Source organism: Physeter macrocephalus, chromosome 10 (assembly GCF_002837175.3).
Source record: "Physeter macrocephalus isolate SW-GA chromosome 10, ASM283717v5, whole genome shotgun sequence".
NCBI lineage: Eukaryota > Metazoa > Chordata > Mammalia > Artiodactyla > Physeteridae > Physeter > Physeter macrocephalus.
In genome coordinates this window covers 55,325,001-55,341,032 of record NC_041223.1, presented here as the reverse complement: position 1 = coordinate 55,341,032, position 16,032 = coordinate 55,325,001, and the positions used below count along the sequence as shown (strand labels likewise).

Below are 16,032 nucleotides of genomic sequence, written 5' to 3'. Positions count from 1 at the left end.
TGTATCCTGCTACTTTACCAAATTCGTTGATTAGCTCTAGTAGTTTTCTGGTAGCATCTTTAGGATTCTCTATGTATAGTATCATGCCATCTGCAAACAGTGACAGCTTTACTTCTTCTTTTCCGAATTGGATTCCTTTTATTTCTTTTTCTTCTCTGATTGCTGTGGCTAAAACTTCCAAAACTATGTTGAATAATAGTGGTGTCTTGTTCCTGATCTTAGTGGAAATGGTTTCAGAGTTTCACCATTGAGAACGATGTTGGCTGGGAGTTTGTCATATATGGCCTTTATTATGTTGAGGAAAGTTCCCTCTATGCCTACTTTCTGGATGTGCTGTTGGATTCTGTTTGCTTGTATTTTGTTGAGGATTTTTGCATCTATGTTCATCAGTGATATTGGCCTGTAGTTTTCTTTCTTTGTGACATCTTTGTCTCGTTTTGGTATCAGGGTGATGGTGGCCTTTTAGAATGAGTTTGGGAGTATTCCTGCCTCTGCTATATTTTGGAAGAGTTTGAGAAGGATAGGTGTTAACTCTTCTCTAAATGGTTGATAGAATTCACCTGTGAAGCCATCTGGTCCTGGGCTTTTGTTTGTTGGAAGATTTTAAATCACAGGTACAATTCCAGTGCTTGTGATTGGTCTGTTTATATTTTCTGTTTCTTCCTGGTTCAGTCTCGGTAGGTTGTGCTTTTCTAAGAATTTGTCCATTTCTTCCAGGTTGTCCATTTTATTGGCATATAGTTGCTTGTAGTAATCTGTCATGGTCTTTTGTAGTTCTGCAGTGTCAGTTGTTACTTCTCCTTTTTCATTTCTAATTCTTTGATTTGAATCTTCTCCCTTTTTTTCTTGATGAGTCTGGCAAATGGTTTATCAATATTGTTTATCTTCCTAAAGAACCAGCTTTTAGTTTTATTGATCTTTACTATTGTTTCCTTCATTTCTTTTTCATTTACTTCTGATCTGATCTTTATGATTTCCTTCCTTCTGCTAACTTTGGGTTTTTTGCTCTTTTTCTAATTGCTTTAGGTGTAAGTTTAGGTTGTTTATTTGAGATTTTTCTTGTTTCTTGAGGTAGGATTGTATTGCTATAAACTTCCCTCTTAGAACTGCTTTTGCTGCATCCCATAGGTTTTGGGTCATCATGTTTTCATTGTCATTTGTTGTAAGTATTTTTTGATTCCCTCTATGATTTCTTCAGTGATCTCTTTGTTATTTAGTAGTGTATTGTTTAGCCTCCATGTGTTTGTATTTTTTACAGTTTTTTTCCTGTAATTGATATCTAGTTTCATAATGTTGTGGTCGGAAAAGATACTTGATACGTTTTCAATTTTCTGAAGTTTACCAAGGCTTGATTCTGACCTAAGATATGATCTATCCTGGAGAATGTTCCATGAGCAATTGAAAAGAAAGTGTATTCTGTTGTTTTTGGATGGAATGTCCTATAAATATCAATTAGGTCATGTGTCATTTAAAGCTTGTATTTCCTTATTTATTTTCATTTTGGATGATCTGTCCATTGGTGAAAGTGGGGTGTTAAAGTCCCCTACTCTGATTGTGTTACTGTTGATTTCCCCTTTTATGGCTGTTAGCATTTGCCTTATGTATTGAGGTGCTCCTTTGTTGGGTGCATTAATATTTACAATTGTTATATCTTCTTCTTGGATTGATCCCTTGATCATTATGTAGTGTCCTTCTTTGTCTCTTATAATAGCCTTTATTTTAAAGTCTATTTTGTCTAGTATGAGAATTGCTACTCCAGCTTCCTTTTGATTTCCATTTGCATGGAATATCTTTTTCCATCCCCTCACTTTCAATCTGTATGTGTCCCTAGGTCTGAAGTGGGTCTCTTGTAGACAGCATATATACAGGTCTTGTTTTTGTATCCATTCAGTCAGTCTATGCCTTTTAGTTGGCGCATTTAATCCATTTACATTTAAGGTAATTATCGATATGTATGTTCCTATTACCATTTTCTTAATTGTTTTTGGTTTGTTATTGTAGGTCTTTTCCTTCTCTTGTGTTTTCTGCCTAGAGAAGTTCCTTTAGCATATGTTGTGAAGCTGGCTTGGTGGTGCTGAATTCTCTTAGCTTTTGCTTGTCTGTAAAGGTTGTAATTTCTCCATCATATCTGAATGAGATCCTTGCTGCGTAGAGTAATCTTGGTTGTAGGTTTTTCCCTTTCATCATCTTAAATATGTCCTGCCACGCCCTTGTGGCTTGCAGAGTTTTTGCTGAAAGATCAGCTGTTAACCTTATGGGGATTCCCTTGTATATTATCTGTTGCCTTTCCCTTGCTGCTTTTAATATTTTTTCTTTGTTTTTAATTTTGATAGTTTGATTAATATGTGTCTTGGCGTGTTTCTCCTTGGGTTTATCCTGTATGGGACTCTCTGTTCTTCCTGGATTGGATTGACTATTTCCTTTCCCATATTAGGGAAGTTTTCAACTATAATCTTTTCAAATATTTTCTCAATCCCTTTCTTTTTCTCTTCTTCTTCTGGGACCCCTATAATTCGTATGTTGGTGTTTTTAATGTTGTCTGAGAGGTTTCTGAGACTGTTCTCAATTCTTTTCATTCTTTTTTCTTTATTCTACTCTGTGGTACTTATTTCCACTATTTTATCTTCCAGGTCACTTATCCATTCTTCTGCCTCATTTATTCTGCTATTGATTCCTTCTAGAGAATTTTAACTTTCACTTATAGTGTTGTTCATTATTGTTTGTTTGCTCTTTAGTTCTTCTAGGTCCTTGTTAAACGTTTCTTATATTTTCTCTATTCTATTTCCAAGATTTTGGATCATCTTTACTATCATTACTCTGAATTCTTTTTCAGGTAGACTGCCTATTTCCTCTTCATTTGTTTGGTCTGGTGGATTTTTACTTTACTACTTCATCTGCTGTGTATTTCTGTCTTCTTATTTTGCTTAACTTACTGTGTTTGGGATCTCCTTTTCGCCAGCTGCAGGTTTGTAGTTCCCGTTGTTTTTGGTGTCTGCCCCCAGTGTGTACGGTTGGTTCAGTGGGTTGTGTGTGCTTCCTGGTGGAGGGGACTGGTGCCTGTGTTCTGGTGGATGAGGCTGGATCTTGTCTCTCTGGTGGGCAGAACCACGTCCGGTGGTGTGTTTTGGGATGTCAGTGAACTTATTATGATTTTAGGCAGCCTCTCTGCTTATGCGTGGTGTTGTGTTCTTGTCTTGCTAGTTGTTTGGCATGGGGTGTCCAGCACTGGAGCTGCTGGTTGTTGAGTGGAGCTGGGTCTTAGCGTTGAGATGGAGATCTCTGGGAGAGCTCTCGCCGATTGATACTACGTGCGGCCAGGAGGTCTTGGTGGTCCAATGTCCTGAACTCGGCTCTCCCATCTCAGAGGCTCAGGCCTGACACCCGGCCAGAGCACCAATACCCTGTCAGCCACACGGCTGGAGGATGGGCAAGTCAGAAAGGAATCAGGTTTCCAGCTCTTGGATAGTGGCTGACTTGGGATTGGGGCTCCACAGCTCTGCCTCAGTGGTTGGCCTGGAATATGTATTTAATAACCAGTTTTTCACAAAATTTGCATAGTTGTTGATCCCCTGCATCTCCAAATTTATCTCTAATCTGGTAATTCCATACTCTTATCCTCACTAAAAAATCTTCAAACTGAAAAAACAAAATGTCTCTCTCAAAAACTATTATGCAGAAAGGAAGGAAAATCAACTGATGCTTTGTTCAAATGTGGACAAAATATTAGCTCTGATTAACTCAACCACTGGCTCTGAGTTATTTCACAGTAGCAAGGACAAAAATTCTTGGCTCTGTTAATCACATTTGGATGAAACATCAGGTTTTATAGAAATTGTCCCCATATCGCTGCTTTTTTCTGGCACATTAATACAACTAATTCATCAGCAGAATGAGCAAAAGCTATTCTTGCAACAGATCAGAGCTTCCTTTGATGAAACAGAGCCACCACAAGCTGTTCTCCGGAACCTGGGAAAGGATTGTATTAGTCTGTGTTGTACATGTTTTGCTTTTGAATTCATTTGGCCACCAGTGATCATAATAGCTGTTCAAGGCAATAGGAAACCTAGTTACAGAACATCAGTGCCAGGCTCTTGCTGGTTTATTTTTTAAATATGCTATTTCTAAATTACCTAATTAACACACATACACATTCACATACCATTTCAGGCCATATGAATTCATTGTATGACCTGTTCACTAACCAAAATGGATGATTGAGAGTAGTAAGCACAAATGAGCCAATCCACAGTGGAAATGGGAATCAAAGCAACTGATCTGAACTTGGGAGTCTCCTATTTCCCCTCCATCTCAAAGGCACATACACACATGGGTCAGATCTGGTTGCCATGTGTGTAGACAGTGAACAGCAATTCTCTACTAGTACTGAGCTGACAAAGGAGACCCAGAGAGCAAAGGTGGTTGGTAAGGAGTGGTAAGAGTGCTTGTCCTTCCCTCCAGTTTTTCAAGAAACACCAATTCCCTCTTGAGCAAAACAACAACAACAACAAAATAAACCACCACCACCCCCAAACTTGTCACCATGTATATAGCTCTATGACACATTTCCTTTTAGGAATATCTCCTACAGCTAGGTAATAAAATATATATGGTTCATGATTACCCCGATGAATTGGGCTTATTGGTTTAAAGAGTAAATTGATCTTTGGGACTATGGTGGAGAGGTCCTTTCTGGAAGCTATAATAACATTTCTGAGCTATAAGGATTGGTTCCTATGGACTAGGGTTGACTAAATTGTACACTTGTGTTCTAGGAGAGATGGGAGAACTTGGCCAGAGTCACAACAGGAGGGTATGAGAAGCTGAGCTATCACAGTTGCAGGAAGGAAAGAGGTGGACCTAGGGACTTAAATATATTCAAATGTAAAATTGTCTTTCAGAGGGTCCTAGGTGTAAAATGCTTGAATTAATCCTACTTAAACCATGTAGAAAAACAAACATCTACCAGACAAAGGAAAAGTCCTGAAAATTCATCTAAACAGCTGAAAAACAGAATGTGTAGACTCCCTCTCAATTGTGGCTTTTTTTAATCCACCCATGATGGCTGGTTATTCAGCTCCTTTGGCATTCATTCCAAAAACCTCTTTTGTTTCTTGATCTGCACAGAGAAGTCAATTTGCAATGACAAACTGACATGTTAAACACGAATCTCAAATTTAACTGAAATTATTTCATGCCCCCATGAAGCATAATAATCCATTATTTTGTTTTGTCTTGACTATGGAAGGGCAAAAGAAGCAGAACTTTAAATTTAAAAAAAAAAAAAGCTCTTAAACTCCTTTTACCTTGTCAAAGGCATAGGGAGGATGGAGGTTGAGTATTTCCACGTAGTGTTTGAGCTACTTGAGAAGATAAATTGGGTGAGACCACACAGAAAATCCCCATTATTTTGTGCCCTTTGGACATTCTGTGGCTCCCTCCCAGGAGCTCACACCATGCCCCTTCTGAATTAACTGAAGTGACTGAGTTTATGCCAAAATATGCTCTGAGTAACATGTCCCCACAGAGACAGCTGTGGTGTGACTGGCAGCAAGCCAGGGTTTTGTCCTCCTTTGGCTCTAGCCTCTCCACCCCAGACTGGGGAGGCCCAGCTAGTGAGTGAAGAAACAAAGAAACGCTCCATTTGCTTGTGGAAGTGGAGTGAGCCAGGGAAGGAGTCTCCTCCTCCACTCAAAGAAGGCTCTTTCAAAAGATGAGAACTGCCTGCTTTCTACCTGGGACAGAGGATCTGGTGCAATTAAACATTCAATTTATAAGTCTTTTACTTTCATCACTTTTAAGCCTCACCCTAAGCTAGTGAGAGAGGTAGGAGTGGGTGAAATGCAATACATAACCCTGCAATTTGTTGAGCCTGAACCATGGACTAGGTACTCTGCTGGGATTATGCACACAAAGTAAATATAATGAGGTCCCTGTTCTGAAGGGAGTGACATGCATTCTAGTGGGAAATTGATACTGGAAATTGTACATGAAATTGTTGTCAGTATTGGTATCCTAGGAAGAGGCTGTTTTGAACTCAAGGATTCAGTCTTGGCAAGAAGATTGCAGGGGTGGGTGGAGGGGTGTTTGATATATTTCATACCAGTAAAATGATTTGCTATATGTTTTAGTAATCAGTATACATAATTTTTTTCTTCCTATCCATTTCATTCTAAAAAGTATTTGAAGAGTTCCTCTGAGATGACAGCATAAGAAGACCCTGAACTCACCTCCCGTGGACACACTGATTTTACACCTACATACAGAGCAATTTCTCCTGAAGAAGAACTGAGGGCTGATTGAACAGCTTCTGCACAACTGACCATAGAGGGACCACACAGAGACAGGTAGGAGAGATGGAGACACAGTATCAATGGGACCTGTAGTAGGGATGTCACTGAGGTGCCCATGTGCCCTGGGGAAGAGCAAAAAAACAAAAACAAAAAAACCCAGCAGTTTAAAGGGCATCTAGACTATACATGAGAGAAATCCACTTACAAACCCTAGAGCATCTGCCGAATGGGCAGGGAACTTCTGGGACTCTCTCCAGGGTAGGAGGTGCCAGAGATTGCCATTTTTGGCAATCCCCCTCTACCTTGATAGTGTACAAGGGAACATGGTCCACTCATCTAGCTGGCATACCAAGGCTGCCCTAGTGCACCCCAGGCCCTTGGCCTATACCTCCAGCCATCCCTTCACGGTGGCTCCAGCTTAGCACACCCTGGGCACCCCACCCACACCTGCCCCAGGAAAAAAGTGCAAAAAACACAAACACATGGAAGCTAAACAACATGTTACTAAACAACCAGTGGGTCACTGAAGAAATCAAAGAGGAAATAAAAAGATACCTGGAGACAGATGAAAATGGAAACACAACAATCCAAAATCTATGAGATGCAGCAAAAGCAGCTGAAAGAGGGAAGTTTATAGTGATACAAGCCTACCTCAGGAAACAAGAAAAGTCTCAAATAAACAACCTAACCTTACACCTAAAGGAACTAGAAAAACAAGAACAAACAAAACCCAAAGTAAATAGAAGGAGAGAAATCACAAAGATCAGAATAGAAATAAAAGAAATAGAGACTGAAAAACAATAGAAAAGATCAATGAAACTAAGAACTGGTTTTTTGAAAAGATAAACAAAATTGTTAAACATTTAGTCAGACTCATCAAGGAAAAAAAACAAAGAAGGCCCAAGTAAATAAAATCAGAAAAGAAAGAGGAGAAGTTACAATCGACACCATGTAAATACAAAGGATCATAAGAGATTACTACGAACAATTATACGCCAATATAAAAGACAACCTAGAAGAAATGAATAAATTCCTAGACATGTACAATCACTTAACAGTGAGTCAAGAAGAAATAGAAAATATGAACAGACCGATTACCAATAATGAAAGTGAATCAATAATCAAAAAACTCCCAAGCAGAAGTCCAGGACCAGATAGCTTCACAGGTGAATTCTACCAAACATTTAAAGACGAGTTAATACCTATCCTTCTCAAACTATTCCAAAAATTGTAGAGGAAAGAATACTTATTCTACAAGGCTAACATTACCCTGGTATCAAAACCAGACAAGGGCACCACAAAAAAAAAAAGAAAAAGAAAATTATCAGCCAGTATCACTGATGAACATAGATGTGAAGATTCTCAAACATTAGCAAACCAGTTCAACAATACATTAAAAGGATCATACACTATGATCAAGTGGGATTTATCCGAGGAATTCAAGGAAGTTACAACATTTTCAAGTCCATAAATGTGATACATCACATTAATAAACTAAAAATAAAAATCATATGATCATCTCAATAGATACAAAAAAGCATTTGACAAAATTCAGTATCCATTTAAAGTAAAAACTCTCAACAAAGTAGATATAGAAGGAACATACCTCAACATATTAAAGGCCATACAGGCATACCTTGTTTTATTGTACTTTGTTTCATTGTGCTTCAGAGATATTATGTTTTTCACAAATTGAAGGTTTGTGGCAACCTGGTGTCAGGTAAGTTTATCTGTGCCATTTTCCAATAGCATTTGCTCACTTCATGTCTCTGTTTCACATTTTGGTAATTCTCACAATATTTCAAACTTTTTCATTATTATATTCATTATGGTAATCTGTGATCAGTGATCTTTGATGTTACTATTACAAAAAGATTGCAACTTGCTGAAGGCTCAGATGATGGTTAGCCTTCTTTAGCAATAAAGTATTTTAAAATTAAGGTATGTACACTTTTTCAGACATAGTGCTATTACACACTTAATAGAGTACAGTATAGTATAAACAGAAATTTTATAAGCACTGGGAAACAAAAAATTTGTGTGAGTCACTTTATTGTGATATTTGCTTTACTGCAGTGGTTTGGAACTGAACCTACAATATCTTTGAGGTATGCCTATGTATGACAAGGTCAAAGCTAACATCATACTCAATGGTCAAAAGTTGAAATCTTTTCCTCTAGGATCAGGAACAAGACAAGGATGCCCACTCTCGCCACTTCTATTCAACATAGTATTGGTAGTCCTAGGCACAAGAATCACACAAGAAAAAGAAATAAAAGTCATCCAAATTGGAAAGAAAGAAGTAAAACTGTAACTATTTGCAGATGACATTATGCTATATATAGAAAACCCTAAAGCAGCAACCACAAAACTATTAGAATAAATGAATTTAGTAAAGTTGCAGGATACAAAATTAATATACAGAAATTTGTTGCAGTTAATAATGAACAATCACAAAGAGAAATTAATAAAATAATCCTATTTACAATTGCATCAAAAAGAATAAAATACCTAGTAATAAACTTAACAAAAGAGATGAAAGACCTGTACTCTGAAAACTGTAAGACATTGATGAAAGAAATTGAAGACAGCACAAATAAATGGAAAGATACACCATGCTTATGAACTGGAAGAAATAATATTGTTAAAATGTCCATACTACCCAAAGCAATCTACAGATTCAATATAATCCCTTTCAAAATACCCGTGGCATTTCTCAGAGAACTAGAGTAAATAATACTAAAATCTGTGTGGAACCACAAAAGATGCCAAAGCAATCTTGAGAAAGAAGGACAAAGCTGGAGGCATCATACTCCTTTATTTCAATCTAAACTACAAAGCTATAGTAATCAACACAGCATGGTACTACCACACAAACAGACACATAGATCAATGGAACAGAATAGAGAGCCCAGAAATAAACCCATGCTTATATGGTCAATTAATCTACAACAAAAGAGGTAAGAATAAACAGTGGAGGACAAGGCAGCCTCTTCAATAAATGGTGTTGGGAAAACTGGGCAACTACATGCAAAAGAATCAAACTAGACCACTTTCCTACACCATATAAAAAAATAAACTGAAAATGGATTATAGACTTAAATGTAAGACCTGAAATCATAAAAATCCTAGAAGAAAGCATAGGCAGTATGCTCTTTGACATAGGTCTTAGCAATGTTTTAAAAAATCTGTCTCCTTAGGCAAAAGCAACAGAAGCAAAAATAAACAAATGGCACTGCATCAAACTGAAAAGCTTTTGCACAGCAAAGGAAACCATCAACAAAACAAAAAGGCAACCTACTGAATGGGAGAAGATATTTGCAAACAATATGTCCCATAAGGGTTTCATATTCAAAATATATAAAGAAGTCATACAGTTCAATATAAAAACCCAAATAATCCAATTTAAAAATGGGCAGAAGAGCTGAATAGACATTTTTCTAAAGAAGACATATAGATGGCCAACAGGCACATGAAAAGATGCTCAACATCACTAATCATAAGAAAAATGCAAATCAAAACCACAGTGAGATCTCACCTCACACCTAATAGAATAGCTATTATCAAAAGACAAGAAATCACAAATGTTGGCAAGATTGTGGAGAAAAGGGCACCCTCATGCATTGTTGGAGGGACATAAGTTGGTACAGCCACTATGAAAGGCAGTGTGGAGGTTTCTCAAAAAATTAAAAATAGAACTACCATATGATCCTGAAGTTTCAGTTCTGGGTATTTATCTGAAGAAAACGAAAACAGTGATTTGAAAAGTTATATGCACCCCCAATGTTCACTGCAGCATTATTTATTATACAGTAGCCAAGATGTGAAAGAAACCTAAGTGTCCATAGATAGATGAATAAATAAAGCAGATTTTATATATATATATATATACATATATATATATATACACACACACACACACACAATGGAATATTACTCAGCCATAAAAAGAATGAAATCCTGCCATTGCAACAACATGGATAGACCTGGAGGATATTATGCTAAGTGAAATAAATCAGAAAGAGAAAAACAAATATCATGATTTCACTAATATGTGGGGGAAGAAAACAAAACAAAAAAACAGAAAACATAAATAGACTCATAGATACAGGTAACAAGCTGGTGGTTTCCAGATTGAAGGGGGTAGAGGGTTGGGCAAAATAGATGAAGAGGATGAGAGGTACAGACTTCCAGGTATAAAATAAATAAGACCTGGGGATATAATGTACAGCATAGGAAATACAGTCAATAATACTGTACTAACTTTGTGTAGTGACAGATGGTAACTAGACTTATCATGGTGATCATTTTGTAATGCATGAAAATATCTAATCACTATGCTATACACCTGAAACTAACATAATATTGTAAGTCATTTATACTTCAATAAAAAAATAAATAAAAATAAAAAGTACTTGAAGTGTCTTCAAAAATAAAAGATAGATATGAGAAGTATCCAAATTAAGAAGTTGTATTAAATTTATGTTGGCAATGCTGAATTCACTTTTAAATTTTTAAATTAACTATGGAATACATCAAAAAATATTTATAGGGCTTCCCTGGTGGCGCAGTGGTTGAGAGTCCGCCTGCCGATGCAGGGGACACGGGTTCGTGCCCTGGTCCGGGAAGATCCCACATGCAGCGGAGCGACTGGGCCCGTGAGCCATGGCCACTGGGCCTGTGCTCCACAACGGGAGAGGCCACAGCAGTGAGAGGCCCGCGTACCGCCAAAATATATATATATATATATATATATATATATATATATTTATTTATTTATTTATTTATTTATTTATTTATTTATTTATTTATAAAATATTTGTCATCTCTGGGAACTTAAAAAATTCTGTTATGAAATATACACAAAAATTAAGAGAAAGATATGATGAACTCCTACACCTACCACCCAACTCCATCAGTTATCAACACATGTTCAGTCTTGTTTCATGTAACCCTTAGGTACATTATTTCAAAGGAAGTTACAGAGTTCATATCATTTCATCCATAAATACTTAAAAATGTACCTCTAAAAGATAAGGACTTGTTTTAAACTTAATACCAAGGTCATATCTAAAATTAATAATATTTCTTTAGTATCATTAAGTATTTACCTAGAGCTCTTTATAACAAATATAGTTGCTACTTTGGTTATCTATTGCTGTGCAACAAACTACCCCAAAACCTAGAGGCTTTAAAGGAGAACCCATTATTCTCTCTCATGTAGGAAGGTTTTTAGTCATTAAGTCAATTTCTTGGGGAGGGTTCAGATATTTCATTTCTTCTTGAGTCAGTTTTGGTAAGTTTTAATTTTCTAGGAATTTGTCTATTTCATCTAAGTTTTAAAATTTACTCTCATAAAGTTGTTCATATCTTTTAATACTGTCTATAGTATCTGTAGTTATGTTTCCTTTTTCATTTCTAATATTGTTTATTTGTACCTCTTCTCTTTTTTTCTTTATTAGTCTCATTAGAGGTTTGTCAATTTTTTTTTTTTTTTTTTTTTTTTTTTTTTTTTTTTTTGTGGTACGTGGGCCTCTCACTGTTGTGGCCTCTCCCGTTGCGGAGCACAGGCTCCAGACACGCAGGCTCAGCGGCCATGGCTCACGGGCCCAGCCGCTCCGCGGCATGTGGGATCTTCCCAGACCGGGGCACGAACCCGCGTCCCCTGCATCTGCAGGCGGACTCTCAAACCACTGTGCCACCAGGGAAGCCTGAGGTCTGTCAATTTTATTAATCAACTCAAAGGACCAAATTTTGTTAATTTTCACTATTGTAAGTTTGTTTCCTGATTTTAAATTTCTGCTTTTATCTTTATTATTTCTTATCTCCATCTTTCTTTGGATTTATTTTGCTGTTCTTTTCCTAATTTCTTAAATTGGAATTCTTTGTTCAATAATGTGTAGCCTTTTTTCATTCCTAATCTGTGCAACAAAAGCTGTATATCTCTCTAATTATTGTTTTAGCTGCATGCCAAAAGCTTTGACATGTAGAATTTTCATTACTGTTTAGTTCTAAATGTTGTCTAATTTCTTAATTTCTGTTATAATTTCTTCTTTGAATAATTGATTATTTAGAAGTATAGTTCTTTATTTTCAACTATGGGATATTTCTGGTTATTATTTTGTTGTTGATTTCTAAGCTATGTGGTCTGTCCAATACCATTCCTTTGAAACTTGTTGAGATTTATGGACTAATATGGGGTTATTTTTTATTACAACTTTTTTTCTTTCACGCATTGGCAATTGTCTTTGCCATCCCCTGGGAGATAGGGGTTATTCTAGTTCATCCTTCCATTGAGGGTGTACGCTTTGGGTCCTAGCTCTACTGTCTGTTCAGGCCCTGGGTTTTATCTCCTCTACCCCAGCCCCAGAAGGCTGTGCATATCAAAGCTCCTGTTCATCCAGTTCAGTGCCTGCCCTCAAGATGGAAGCAGCATCAGTGTTCTCTCCTCCCTGCATGCTCTGCTTTTTTTTTTTTTTTATTTGAAGTATGGTTGATTTACAATATTGTGTTAATTTCTGCTGTACAGCAAAGTGAGTCAGTTATACATATATATATATATATACATTCTTCTTTATATTCTTTTCCATTATGGTATATCCCAGGACATTGAATATAGTTCACTGTACTACACAGTAGGACCTTGTTGTCCATCTATTCTATTCCCTTTTAGTTTTTGACCTGAGTATTCCTTACAGTCTATTCTAGCCAGTTTGTCAATGCATTTAAGAAGATTTTTTAAAAATAAATATTATCCATCACTTTTCATTGGTTGTGAACCTAGTCTGCATACATCCATCAGCAGAAGCCTATACTGACATCTTATTTGACTACTGTTGAATTCCTGTAACATGTAGTAACTAACATGTTCAAAGAGGTCAAGGCTTGGCCATTTCTTGACGCAATCACTAGAAATACTGTTAGGGAAAAATTTAACAGGATATGTAGAGCAGATGTTCACAAGTATTAACCAAACATCAAATAAAAAAAAATACACACTGAAAAGAGAAAAATGATATATTTTTAAGTTCCATTCAGAGTCCTCAAAACTACAGCCAATAAATCTGAATAATTCTGAAATGACCCCCATATGTTTGCTAAAAAGATACATAGGAGTGTTCATAGCAGCATCTCTCCTGTCAAAAATTGAAGGGGCTTCCCTGGTGGCGCAGTGGTTGAGAGTCCGCCTGCCGATGCAGGAGACACGGGTTCGTGCCCCGGTCCGGGAAGATCCCACATGCTGCGGAGTGGCTGGGCCCGTGAGCCATGGCCGCTGAGCCTGCACGTCCGGAGCCTGTGCTCCACAACAGGAGAGGCCACAACAGTGAGAGGCCCGCGTACCACACAAAAAAAAAAAAAAAAAAAAAAAAATTGAAGATAAATAAGTTGTGGAATGCTTTATAGCAATGAGAATGAACAGACTACAACCCCATGCAACTATATATATGAATTTCATAAATATAGTGTTGAATGAGAGAAGCTCAATACAATAATATATAAATTTGTATGATTCTATTTATATAAAGTTCAAAAACAGACCAAACGAATTTATGGAGTTATAATTCAAGGTGGTTGTTACCTTTGAGAGAAAATTAGTGAAAGGGATGGGCACACGAGGACTTCTGAAGATCTAGTCGTGTTCAATTTCCTAATCTGAAAGCTTGTTACATAGGTGTGCTCATTTTGTGAATATTAGTTGAAATGTACACTTAAAAGTGTGCATTTTCTGTATATATACATCAATAAAATTTTACATTACAAAAAATCCAAAATGAGAGATAAAAAGCCATGAATTTATTTAAGAAATGAAATATCCACCTGATGCTGCTCTTGATTTTTTACAAAAGGATTGTGCTAATAAAGTGTTAACATAATGACATTGTAGCTGTTTAATGACTTCTGGAAAGCTGGGGACCTTGATCTTGAGAAGTGAGAATAGGAAAAATGGAGATATTTTTCTTCTAAGTGTAGGAAAACACTGCTTTCCCCAGACCGAGTTATACTGTAGAATTGTGAAGAGCTTTTCCTTTTTTTTTTCCCCGTTAAAAATTTTTTTAATTGAAGTATAGTTAATCTTCAATGTTGTGTTAGTTTCAGGTGTACAGCAAAGTGATTCAGTTATTTATACATATATATGTATATATATATATATATATATACACGCACATATCCATGTTCTTTTTCAGATTCTTTTCCATTATAGGTTATTACAAGATATTGACTATAGTTTCCTGTGCTATACAGTTTTAGAGTGGTTATGTTTACTGATCACCTGCAAAATTCTTGGAAATTTAAAAATCTGTTCTTGTGAGCTAGTACAAAAAGGCTCCAGCACAGAAATCCCTTTTCTACCCCTGAGCAGCTTTGTGTGACCTTAAAGAAATTACTTTACTTATGGAGCTTTAGTTTTCTCATCTCAAATATAGTGATAACATATTAGGTTATTGAAAGGATAAAACATTTATGCCCACGCCCAAAAGATGGTTAGATCTCTTAGATGGTTAGATGGTTAGGGCTCTTCTTAGTACATCAGAGATCTGAGCCATGTATTAATCTTCTTCTTTGACAGTTGTCCTCATTCTACTCTAAGCCTGTTTCTTCAACTGTAGAAAGAGAATACATGCCTACCACTCTGACACCTGGTAAGTAATCTTTTGATTATTAATAGTATTATTAGAATATTGTCAAATAGCAAGTTTGGTTCTAGTTATCTTTCTTAATTTCTGCAGTGACTTATCATCTGAGTGCAGTTATTTCTGTGGGAACCCTAAATTATTCCTCTGTGTCTACCACAAAGAAAAATCTAAGTGGCTTCCATTTTCTGCCCTTGCCCTCTCTGTAAAATCTTCTTTGCCACCAGTAAAGCATCATTATCTTACTAAGAAATGCAGTGGGTCATTTCATTCTAGATTTATGGTTTGCCTTGACCTAGAGAAATATTCCAAGTTCGCTAGGGAAGAATTCCAGCTCAGCTTACTTGCCAAAATTTGTCAGTAGATTTGTGGATTCTTTACGAGCAGAATTTTGGTTCCTCACTTTAATTTGTGCCCTAAATTTAAACATATATTATCCCTTATTCTGTTGTTTGTCAGGATTCCTACATATTTCATGTTAACCTCATTTCCTGCATTGTAGTTTTCCATTCTGAGATGGAGATAAATCATATTGTCCCAGCCTGTGTGTAGTGTATTAATCACCCAGTTCTCTTCAATGGGCTTTTCACATGGTAGCCATTTTACATCTGTTCATTCCTTTCTTTTTTTAATTTTAATTTTAATTTTTTTAACATTTTTATTGGAGTATAACTGCTTTACAATGGTTTAGTTTCTGCTATATAACAAAGTGAATCAGTTATCCATATACATATGTCCCCATATCTCTTCCCTCTTGCGTCTCCCTCCCATCCTCCCTATCCCACCCCTCTAGGTGGTCACAAAGCACTGAGCGGATCTCCCTGTGCTATGCGGCTGCTTCCCACTAGGTATCTATTTTACATTCGGTAGTGTATATATGTCCATGCCACTCTCTCACTTTGTACCATCTTACCCTTCCCCCTCCCTGTATCCTCAAGTCCATTCTCTAGTAGGTCTGTGTCTTTATTCCCGTCTTGCCCCTAGGTTCTTCATGACCATTTTTTTGTTTGTTTTTTAGATTCCATATATATGTGTTAGCATACGGTATTTGTTTTTCTCTTTCTGACTTACTTCACTCTGTATGACAGACTCTAGGTCCATCCACCTCA

General features: G+C 36.7%; 1 long non-coding RNA gene across 2 annotated transcripts in view; it reads left to right on the top strand.

Moving 5' to 3' along the window:
• Positions 1-16,032, top strand: part of LOC114486980 (uncharacterized) — a 39,529-nt gene that overhangs the window by 19,254 nt on the left and 4,243 nt on the right. For both annotated transcript variants that reach the window (XR_003681522.2, XR_003681519.1), the window contains 2 exons: positions 6,178-6,344; positions 14,860-14,932. This is a non-coding gene — a long non-coding RNA (uncharacterized lncRNA). The remainder of the gene's footprint in view (positions 1-6,177; positions 6,345-14,859; positions 14,933-16,032) is intronic.